At 45.2% G+C, this 8,968-nt stretch overlaps 1 pseudogene across 1 annotated transcript; it reads left to right on the forward strand.

Moving 5' to 3' along the window:
- Nucleotides 1-6,309: 6,309 nt before the first annotated feature.
- On the forward strand, nt 6,310-6,896 carry LOC307108222 (large ribosomal subunit protein eL15-like; annotated as a pseudogene). Its single transcript has one exon. The product of its transcript is annotated as a large ribosomal subunit protein eL15-like (transcript).
- The last annotated feature ends 2,072 nt before the right edge of the window (nt 6,897-8,968 follow it).

The raw sequence follows: 8,968 nt of genomic DNA on the forward strand, positions 1-8,968 counted from the left end.
TTGGCTCAGTGGGTAGAGCGTCGGCCTGCAGACTGAAGGATCCTAGGTTCGATTCCGGCCAAGGGCATGTACCTTAGTTGCGGGCACATCCCCAGTACGGGGTGTGCAGGAGGCAGCTGATCAATGTTTCTTTCTCATCGATGTTTCTAACTCTCTATCCCTCTCCCTTCCTCTCTGTAAAAAAATCAATAAATTATTTTTTAAAAATTACTGTTTTTAGGTTAACAGATGTATTGGACACGTACTTTGTGGTGGCCACAGGAAAGCTTTGAGGAAGCAGGGATGAATGGAACAGTCATCACCCTAGAGCAGTGATGGCGAACCTATGACACGCGTGTCAGCACTGACACGCGTAACCATTTTTGATGACACGCGGCCGCTGAGGCGGCCGCATGCCGAGGATGAAACATTTGCTGCTCCTGAGGATGAAACATTTGCGAAATAATGTTTTTTCCTCCAAGTGACACACTACCCGAGTTATGCTCAGTTTTTTGGCGAAGTTTGACACACCAAGCTCAAAAGGTTGCCCATCACTGCCCTAGAGCTTACCTTCTATTTGGGAGGACGCCACATGATAACCAAGTAGTCAAATGCCGCACGATAAGTCCTAGAATAGTCATGAAGAAGAGCTGTGCCACCCAGAGGAGGGAATGTCAGCTCTACCTGCGAGAGTTACTGAGCAGGTAACTCATGGCTGGATCTTGGGTAAGCAGGCCAGTGGATGAGAAGAGGCCAGGAAAGGTGTGCCTTACAGGAGTCTCACATGCAGTGTCCTAGAGCATTGGTTGGCAAACCTTGGCTCGCGAGCCACATGCAGCTCTTTGGCCCCTTGAGTGTGGCTCTTCCACAAAATACCATGTGCGGGCGCGCACATACAATGCGATTGAAACTTCGTGGCCCATGCACAGAAGTCGGTTTTCGGCCTGGGCAAGTCTATTTTGAAGAAGTGGTTCTAACGCCGAGACACACTCAAGGGGCCAAAGAGCCGCATGTGGCTCGCGAGCCGCGGTTTGCCGACCACTGTCCTAGAGCATGAGTAATTCACAACTGTCCAGAGTATTTAAAGGTATGATGAGAAATTCACAGTTACTGAGGCTTAGGGTGGGTTGCTGTTGCCAGTGGAGGACCCATGAGCTACCGGTTGGCAGGAGAGGCCCAAACAGCCACCTAGAATCAGCCCAAGCAAGCTGCCTTCGTTGGTTTCCAATCCAACTATAGGACTGGGGGAGGGAGGGCAGAAGTGGTTCTCTCCCCAGCTGAATAGTACAAACTGACAGCTAATATGTGTGAGGTCTGTGTTCTAAGCATTTTGTGATTTAACCATTTACTATTCATAGCAACCCTGTAAAGTAGGTGCTATTTTTATCTCTATTTTACAGACATGAAAACTGAGCCATAGACAATCAAGTAACCTGCTTAATGTCACATAAAAAAACAAAACACACACCTAGAGCCAGGATATGGACCCAATTTGACTTCATGGTCCATACACCTTGCCACCATTTTTCTCACTTTTGTTCATAGTTAGGTATCAAGTGGCCTGAGGGAGTGCCTCTTGCCTGTCAGGTACCGTGCTAATCACTTTATGTACAGTAGTGTCTCTTTTCGCAAATCCAGGGCAGTACTATGATCACCCCTACTTAGCAGATGAGAAAACTGAGGCTTGAGGACACAGCTGGTGAACAGCGTGGCCATGATGTGAACCTTGTCAGGCCTCTGCTAAAGCCTTTGTATTTACTGGTAATCACTACACAATTCTGACTCTACTTGGAAAATAAGCAAAGGACCAGGGAGGTGCAAGTGCCCAATTTTCTGGGTTATGTGTTGGGCTGGGCATTGTATGTAAAGAAGAACCTGGTCCTTCAGTTTCCAGCAAAACTTGTAGGGAAGAAAACAAGATTGTGCTTTTATCACATGCTAATTGGACTCATCTGTAATAATCTCAGGCAGTTCTTAAGACTCCTCTCCTCTGCGAGGTGACAGAGTGAAAGGAGAGAGGGGTGAGGGAAGGGAGGAAGGGAGGGAGGGAGGAAGGAAAGCAAAGCAAGAAAGAGATAGAAGGAGGCTCCTCAGCTTTCTCTCCCACTGGTATCTCTCCAACTGGGTTCCTGTCACCCCCCTCTTCCTATTCCTGGATTAAGGCCTTGTCTTTTCTTGGATGTTTAGGGACAGTGGGACATGAGTGAAGAGAAGGCACTCTGGATGCGAGAATGTTTCCACTTGAGAGAAAGCTTTCGTTTAGGGAGTTGTCAGAAGAGTCTATAAGCTTCCAGAACCCCATATTACCCACACTTGTCGACTCTGTGGCTGCTGTGATGAATGAAGGGGGATTGCTGCTCCTCCAGAATTTAAATGTGCAAATCCTTTAATTCCATCAGCAATTAGAGATAATAACATAGATGAGAGATCAGACTGTCATTAGCACTTGGACTCTGAGTGAGAGAGAGGGCGTCTGAGAGCTATTACAACTGGAATTGCAAGTCTTCCGTTTATCTCAGCCGAGCCCACAGGCAGCAAACACTACTCTTTTTTTTTTTTTAATAGAAAGTTTTAAAAAATGGGGCTAGCTATGTTTATTGTCATTTTCTTTCAAGTGACAATTTTTTGAGATAAGTGCCTGATTTCATTGTTTTTATAATTTGAACGCTAAAAAACGTCATGCCAATTAATTGGGGGGCGATTATGTTTGTCAAGGGTGAGTTACACCCATGGGTTTAGGTTGTGCAAGTGAACATCAGCCAATACATGTGGCTCAAGTCAGAAATGTGGAGAACAGCTGCCTTAGAAGAACCGATCGCATGATGTCTTTGGTGCCCCCTGGGTCCTGGCCTTATGGTGGCTGGATCTTGTCACCCTTCTTCTCAGGGAGGTGGATGATCATGGGTAGTCATGGGTGGTCATGGGTGGTGGTGAGTGGTGATTGGACTCATCTGTAATAATTTCAGGCAGTTCTTAGATGTCCACTCCTCTGTGAAGTGATAGAGTGATAAAGGAAGGAAGGAAGGAAGGAAGGAAGGAAGGAAGGAAGGAAGGAAGGAAGGAAGGAAGGAAGGAAGGAAGGAAAGAAAGAAAGAAAGAAAGAAGGAAAGAAGGAAGGAAGGAAGGAAAGAAGCCTGGGAGCCTGGATTCTTTTGTGCAGCACCCTGGTCTGTGATCTGGCACATTTGCTCTAAGGCCCTCAGCCCAGGATTGCCCAGCACCCTTGCAGAGCCTGCCTCTGCAGCTCCTGGTCCTCCTGCCACAGGCTCTGCACAGGAGAGAGCCCTGTATTGCAATTCTCCTGACATCAGCTGTTTTAAACCCCAGACCTTACAGGGGCCGTGATCTCCCAGGGGTTAATGATTTCTTATCTGCCTGTTTTGAACCCTTACTCTGTAGAAAGTGATGGACAAATGTATATACTAAAGTGATGTTGATGAGTAGTATATACATGGACAAATGTTGACACAAATTATTGAAAAATTAAATTCTAAACAATGTCATCAAAGCATATCCTAATTTTGCCACGACAAGAAGCTATTCTGATAACTTGACTTCTAACCATCTCAAATATATTATTGATCTCAAATACATCTGTTCTGACTTAATATGTGGCCTTTTTCTTTGCTCCCACCCATTGTAGTCATGGAGGGGGGGGAGTTGATAGCACCCCCAGTGCTGAGGAGTCTAAAAGACCCAGCTCATAACTTATCCCTGCAGAGTGAAGACCACAAATTTGCAAGTTAACTCTGGGCCTTAGGTACAGCGAAGGAGAACCAGGAGACCAACTTACACATCCAGAAAATGGGTAGATAGGGTGTCCCATTTACTGATTCTGGAAAAATCACTTGTTGGTTTTGGGCTTGTTTGTCCTGCATGTGAGATTTGGTATAATCAGAGCGCTGGAGTTCCAAAATGCTTTAATGAGACCCACTCTGTGTTTCTGAAGTTTCTGAATCCCTCTTCTTTCTATCCTTGGGCCATTGTATGGCTGACAACATGTAAAAGATATTTTCCCATTGTGATAAAATTATTTTTCTGTACGTACAACCTCAATGAGTTCCATAATCGAGTGTTTCAGCCTTGGCTTGTCCTCTGCATACTTGAGGTCTCTCACCCCCTTTTTTAAAATCGGGTTCATCTCTTTTCCGAGTTGCTTACAGGATGTGTATAATGATGCACATACTCCCGGCAAGGCAAAGGGCGTGTGATTGACAGGAAGTCAGGCCTCTCCTACTTTATCACAGTTCATGGTCGCATGGGAAGAAGACACGTCATGACACAGTCTAGCGCGGGGCAGGATGTGGGGAGCACTGTCCAGGACCTCACACACAAAAGGAAAGCTCTTTGTGTGGACTCGCTGAAGAAGGCAGCACACAGAGAAAGGAACTGCCGTACGAACGGTGAGAGGAAGGAGGAGGACACCAGAGGAAGCCTGCTTCGCTGGGAGCTCCTAGAATTGTGGTATGGAGGTCACTGTAGAGGTCGCCTGGGCCAGTCTTCTAATCCTCGGCCTCCCCCAGCCATTCCTAACCCAAGAATGCCCCGCAGTCCTCCCTAGCGGATGCTCCTCTGTTTGAACCCTCGGCAGTGGGCTCATCCTTCCTACTAGGCAGCCTCTATCTGTGATCAGAGCTCTACCATGCTCTGACGTGCAGCCAGCGCCCCTCGGGCACAGCAGTCAGTCTAGTCCTATCACTGTGTGATCCCCTTCAAACATTTGAGGACACACATTATGTCTTCCATACATCTCCTCTGCCATTTGTTTCCTCACTAGCTCCCCAGTGACGATACGTTGATGCCTCACCCATCCCAGTTGTCCACCTCTGAATTGGGACCAGTGTACTTGCATTAAGGATTTCATGAGTAGAATCCAGAACTGAACCCTGAGCCATGCAGCTCAAGTCCATGATGGGCTCAGCATACCCTGGGGCTCTGGCTTCCCTTGTCCCAGATGACACGCAAGAATTGTGGATTGCCCCTGACCTTGTAACTAAATAAGCCCGTGCCTGGCTGATAGAGGATGGCTCCCGGCTGACAAGGTGGTCCATACGGGACCCTGGCTCCGCCCTCTGAACCATTAACAATCTCTGCTTCTCGTGCTGGGGCAGCCACCTTTGAGCCCTCCCCCACCCCTCGCCTCATCATCTCTGGTCAGGGTTATTAGATCAGCATATTATTTCAATCCACCTCCCAGTCATTAACAGAAATATTGACCAGAACAAAAAACGAGATCAGAACAAACCATTAAAGGCATTGTTTTCTTTAAAACTCTATTCTCAAAGGTAATTAAGACAAACTACCAACTGTCAGGCTGAGTACAGACAACTTACTTTGAACATGTCCTCTTTATGATGTTGACCTCTATGAGAGATAATGTCTGTGTAATCTTTCAAAACAACTCATTTTCCTCTACACTTTCAATCAGCGACTGGTTCAGTTTTTATTGCAAGTATACATATTAGGGTAATCTCCATCTCTCTTTTGTTTGCAACTTTCTTATTATGGTATTTTCTACAGTAACTTCTTGTGTAAAGAGGGAACATAGTTCTTAATGAATTTTTGCATTATATTTCTTAATGAGACTAGAGAATAATTTTTAAGAGTTTCATGGGAAATGTGTTCCTTTCCTCTCCTAAGGAGGTATCTGAATAGAATTGTTTGAGCAGACTAAAAATTTCCATAAACTCAGGTACTGAAACCTTTTGTTTTCTTTTGTGGATGAAGAGCTGAGTTCCTAGATGATTCAAGTAGCCGAAGGGAAGAGAACAGTGTGGCCTGGAGCCATTTCTAAATCCAGAGGGGTCTCTGGCTTTAGCCCAACCAAGACCGTTTCAAAAGAAATGGTGCTCAATTTGGTAAGACCCGCCCTGTGTCTCTCTTAGTACACCAGTCTCATTCCGTGCCTGTCACTGAAAGCTGAGAGATGAAAGGTGAACAAGCAGGCAGGGGACACCTGCCAGCCCAGTGGCTCATTCCCCTCTCTGTTCTCCAGGTCGGATCAGTCCTGGCCGCCCCAGGCCTTGCTGAGTATCCCCGAGGCGTGTTTTCCGGGGAGAAACTTCTCTGCTGAAGGGCTTCCTTCCTCCTCCTTCCTCCACTGCAGGAGATGCTGGGCGTCTCCTTCCACCTTTCTTGATTTCCTAGATTGTATTTGTTGTGTTTTGTTGATTTTTGCTCTTTTTTATTTCTTCTCTTCTCATTCATTGGGTCTGACTTGCTGATTTTGTGTCCTTATTTGTTTGTTTTTAGCTTGTTGAGATGGAAATTAAGGAGTTAATCATGGGCTTTTTTTCTTCCTGTCTGGCCACAACCATCTGGTAAACCAAGATGGGCGCTTACAAGTACCGCCAGGAGTGATGGAGGAAGAAGCAGGCTGATGTAATGCGCTTCCTTCTCAGGGTGTGCTGCTGGCAGTACCGCCAGCTCTCTGCGCTCCACAGGGCCCCCACCCGGCCCGACAAAGCGCGCAGGCTGGGATACTAGGCCACGCAAGGTTATGCCATATGTCGGATTCGTGTGCACCATGGTGGCTGCAAACGCCCTGTTCCTAAGGGTGTGACCTAACGGTGTTAACCAGCCAAAGTCTGCTCGTCTTCAGTCTGTTGCCGGGGAGTGAGCTGGATGCCACTGTGCGCTCTGAGAGTCCTGCATTCCTACTGGGTTGGTGAAGATTCCACGGTCAAATTCTCTGAGGTTATGCTCGTTGATCTATTCCATAAAGCTATCCGAAGAAATCCTGACACCCAGTGGATCACCAAACCAGTCCACAAGCACAGGGAGATGCGAGGGCTGACATCTGTGGGCCCAAGAGCCGTGGCCGTGGGAAGGGCCACAAGTCCCACCATGCTATGGGCGGTTCTCGCCCTGCACCTTGGAGAAGGCGCAATTCTCTCCAGCTCCACCGTTACCGCTAATATGTTTGTAAAATGCTTACCTAATAAACAATTTAGGACAGTCAAAAAATAAGTAGAAATTTAAAAAATCAATAATTGCCTTTTCAGACTGTCTTCTTCATATAAGTGTGTATATATAATAATTCCCCTTTAACCCCAGCTAGCTGCATCCCCCAGCCTTTGCTCTGTCATTTCTTCACAGAGATCTATAAGGAAGAGTGTGGGGGTGTCCACTGTGCATTGTTTGTGGTAAAAAGGTCCTGGAGGCAATTTAGGCGCTTTTCCTAAGAGCTTGGATTATCATAACATGGTGTGTCATTACTGGGGACAGAGGAGAAGGGAATGAGGATTGGAGAACTAAAGGAAACAAACCAATAAGAAAACCAAACACAACACACGGTCCTTCCATGTGTGGATGATGTCACTTAAGGTCCCATGAATTGAGAAGTGTGATGAATTCAACACACTTTACTGGCAGTGCCGACACCAAGCAAACAAGCCACGCCAACAAGCCCTTTGACATGTGTCTCTGCATTCTAGTGTTAGTCTTTAAATTAAAAAAATATATATATATATTTGTAGTTTTTAAAGTTATTATTAATTTTTAGAGAGAGAGAGGAAGGGAGAAGGAGAGAGACAGAAACGTCGATGTGAGAGAGAAACATTGATCAACCGCCTCCTGCATGCCCCCTACCAGGGAATGAGTCTGCAATCCAGGCATGTGCCCTGACTGGGAATCAAACCAGCCACCTTTCAGTGCACAGGATGATGCCCAAACAATTGAGCCCCACCGACTAGGGCGCAGTATTATACTTCTAAAAGAAAGTTTCCTTAAGTTGAATTGTTAGGTCAAAGATTATATGCATTTTTAATTTTAATATATATTACCAGGCTACTGCTTTTCTGGCCATTTCAAAACTTTTTCTTTTGCAGTCTGATCCATTTATACTTTTGGTTAAACTGAGAGTGAATTAGTTCTAAAATAAATCCATGAGAATTTTTATTAGAATTGCATTCTAGTAAAAAAAAAAAAAAAGGCAATTTAGAATTACATTAAACGAATAGCTTAATTTAATAGGGTAATTGACCCATTTTCTATTCAAAGAAATACTTTATAAGCATACATGAAGAAGCCATAAATGAAAACATTAAAATGTTAACTATGTTCTTTTCTTGGGTAATGAGGCTAAATGTGCTTTTTTCCTTCTGTCTAGTTTTCTGGGTCTTCCAAGTGTTTTTTAATATGCATGTTTTAGTTTTATAGTGAAAGCATTTATTTAAAAAGTCAACCATCCATTAATAGGGCCAGGAGGGATGGCTGTTTCCACAACTTCCTCTTATTTTCCTTTTTAATGAGAAGGGAGATTTGAGAGCTGTATTTTAAATGTCAGAAGCTATTTATCAAAGATGGTTGTAATGATTACAAAAGTAGAAAAATTGATAGTAGAGTTTTAGGTAAGTTAAACTACTTTCCTTATTTATGAAGCTATGTTCCCTAACCAAGTGGGTCTCATTCTGCGGCATGGTCCCTAAGAACAGTGTTACCAAGGTTCTCATAAGGAAGCATGGAGCAAAGATGGTCACCCAGATTGAATGCTCAGAAGTTCCCAGAAGGCTGGAGGGAAGATTCTTGCTAGGAGACATTGGCACATCTTGGCAGAGGGATGGACCGTAGAGATCGATGCTTCTCCGAAAGTAAAGGAGAAACTTTGGGGTTTTGCATTTATTTAGTGACAGAAAACCTGTGCATCAAATGTTCAGGTTGCTAGTTCTTTCTGAACAAGTGCGAGTATCCAATGAAATCTGGGACATAGAAGCCATCAGTGAGACACCTTCACATCTGTGCATCCCAACTCTATCCTAACTCCACTGTTTGGCATCATGAAGAAGGAGGGAACTGGGTATTGGAAGGGGCAGGGGAGACACAAAAAACGAGAAAGCCTAAGAACCTGTTGTAGTGGAAATCCAAACCAATGAACCTTGGGCCTCAGCACTGCTCTGTGGGGTCTGGGAGACAGGAGGGAGAGGAGTCAGCCATGGGACTCTCCCACTACACTGCTCTGGGGAGTTTGGTAGGAAGCCATTATCGGTGA

Source organism: Cnephaeus nilssonii (assembly GCF_951640355.1).
Source record: "Cnephaeus nilssonii genome assembly, chromosome: 12".
NCBI classification, from domain to species: domain Eukaryota; kingdom Metazoa; phylum Chordata; class Mammalia; order Chiroptera; family Vespertilionidae; genus Cnephaeus; species Cnephaeus nilssonii.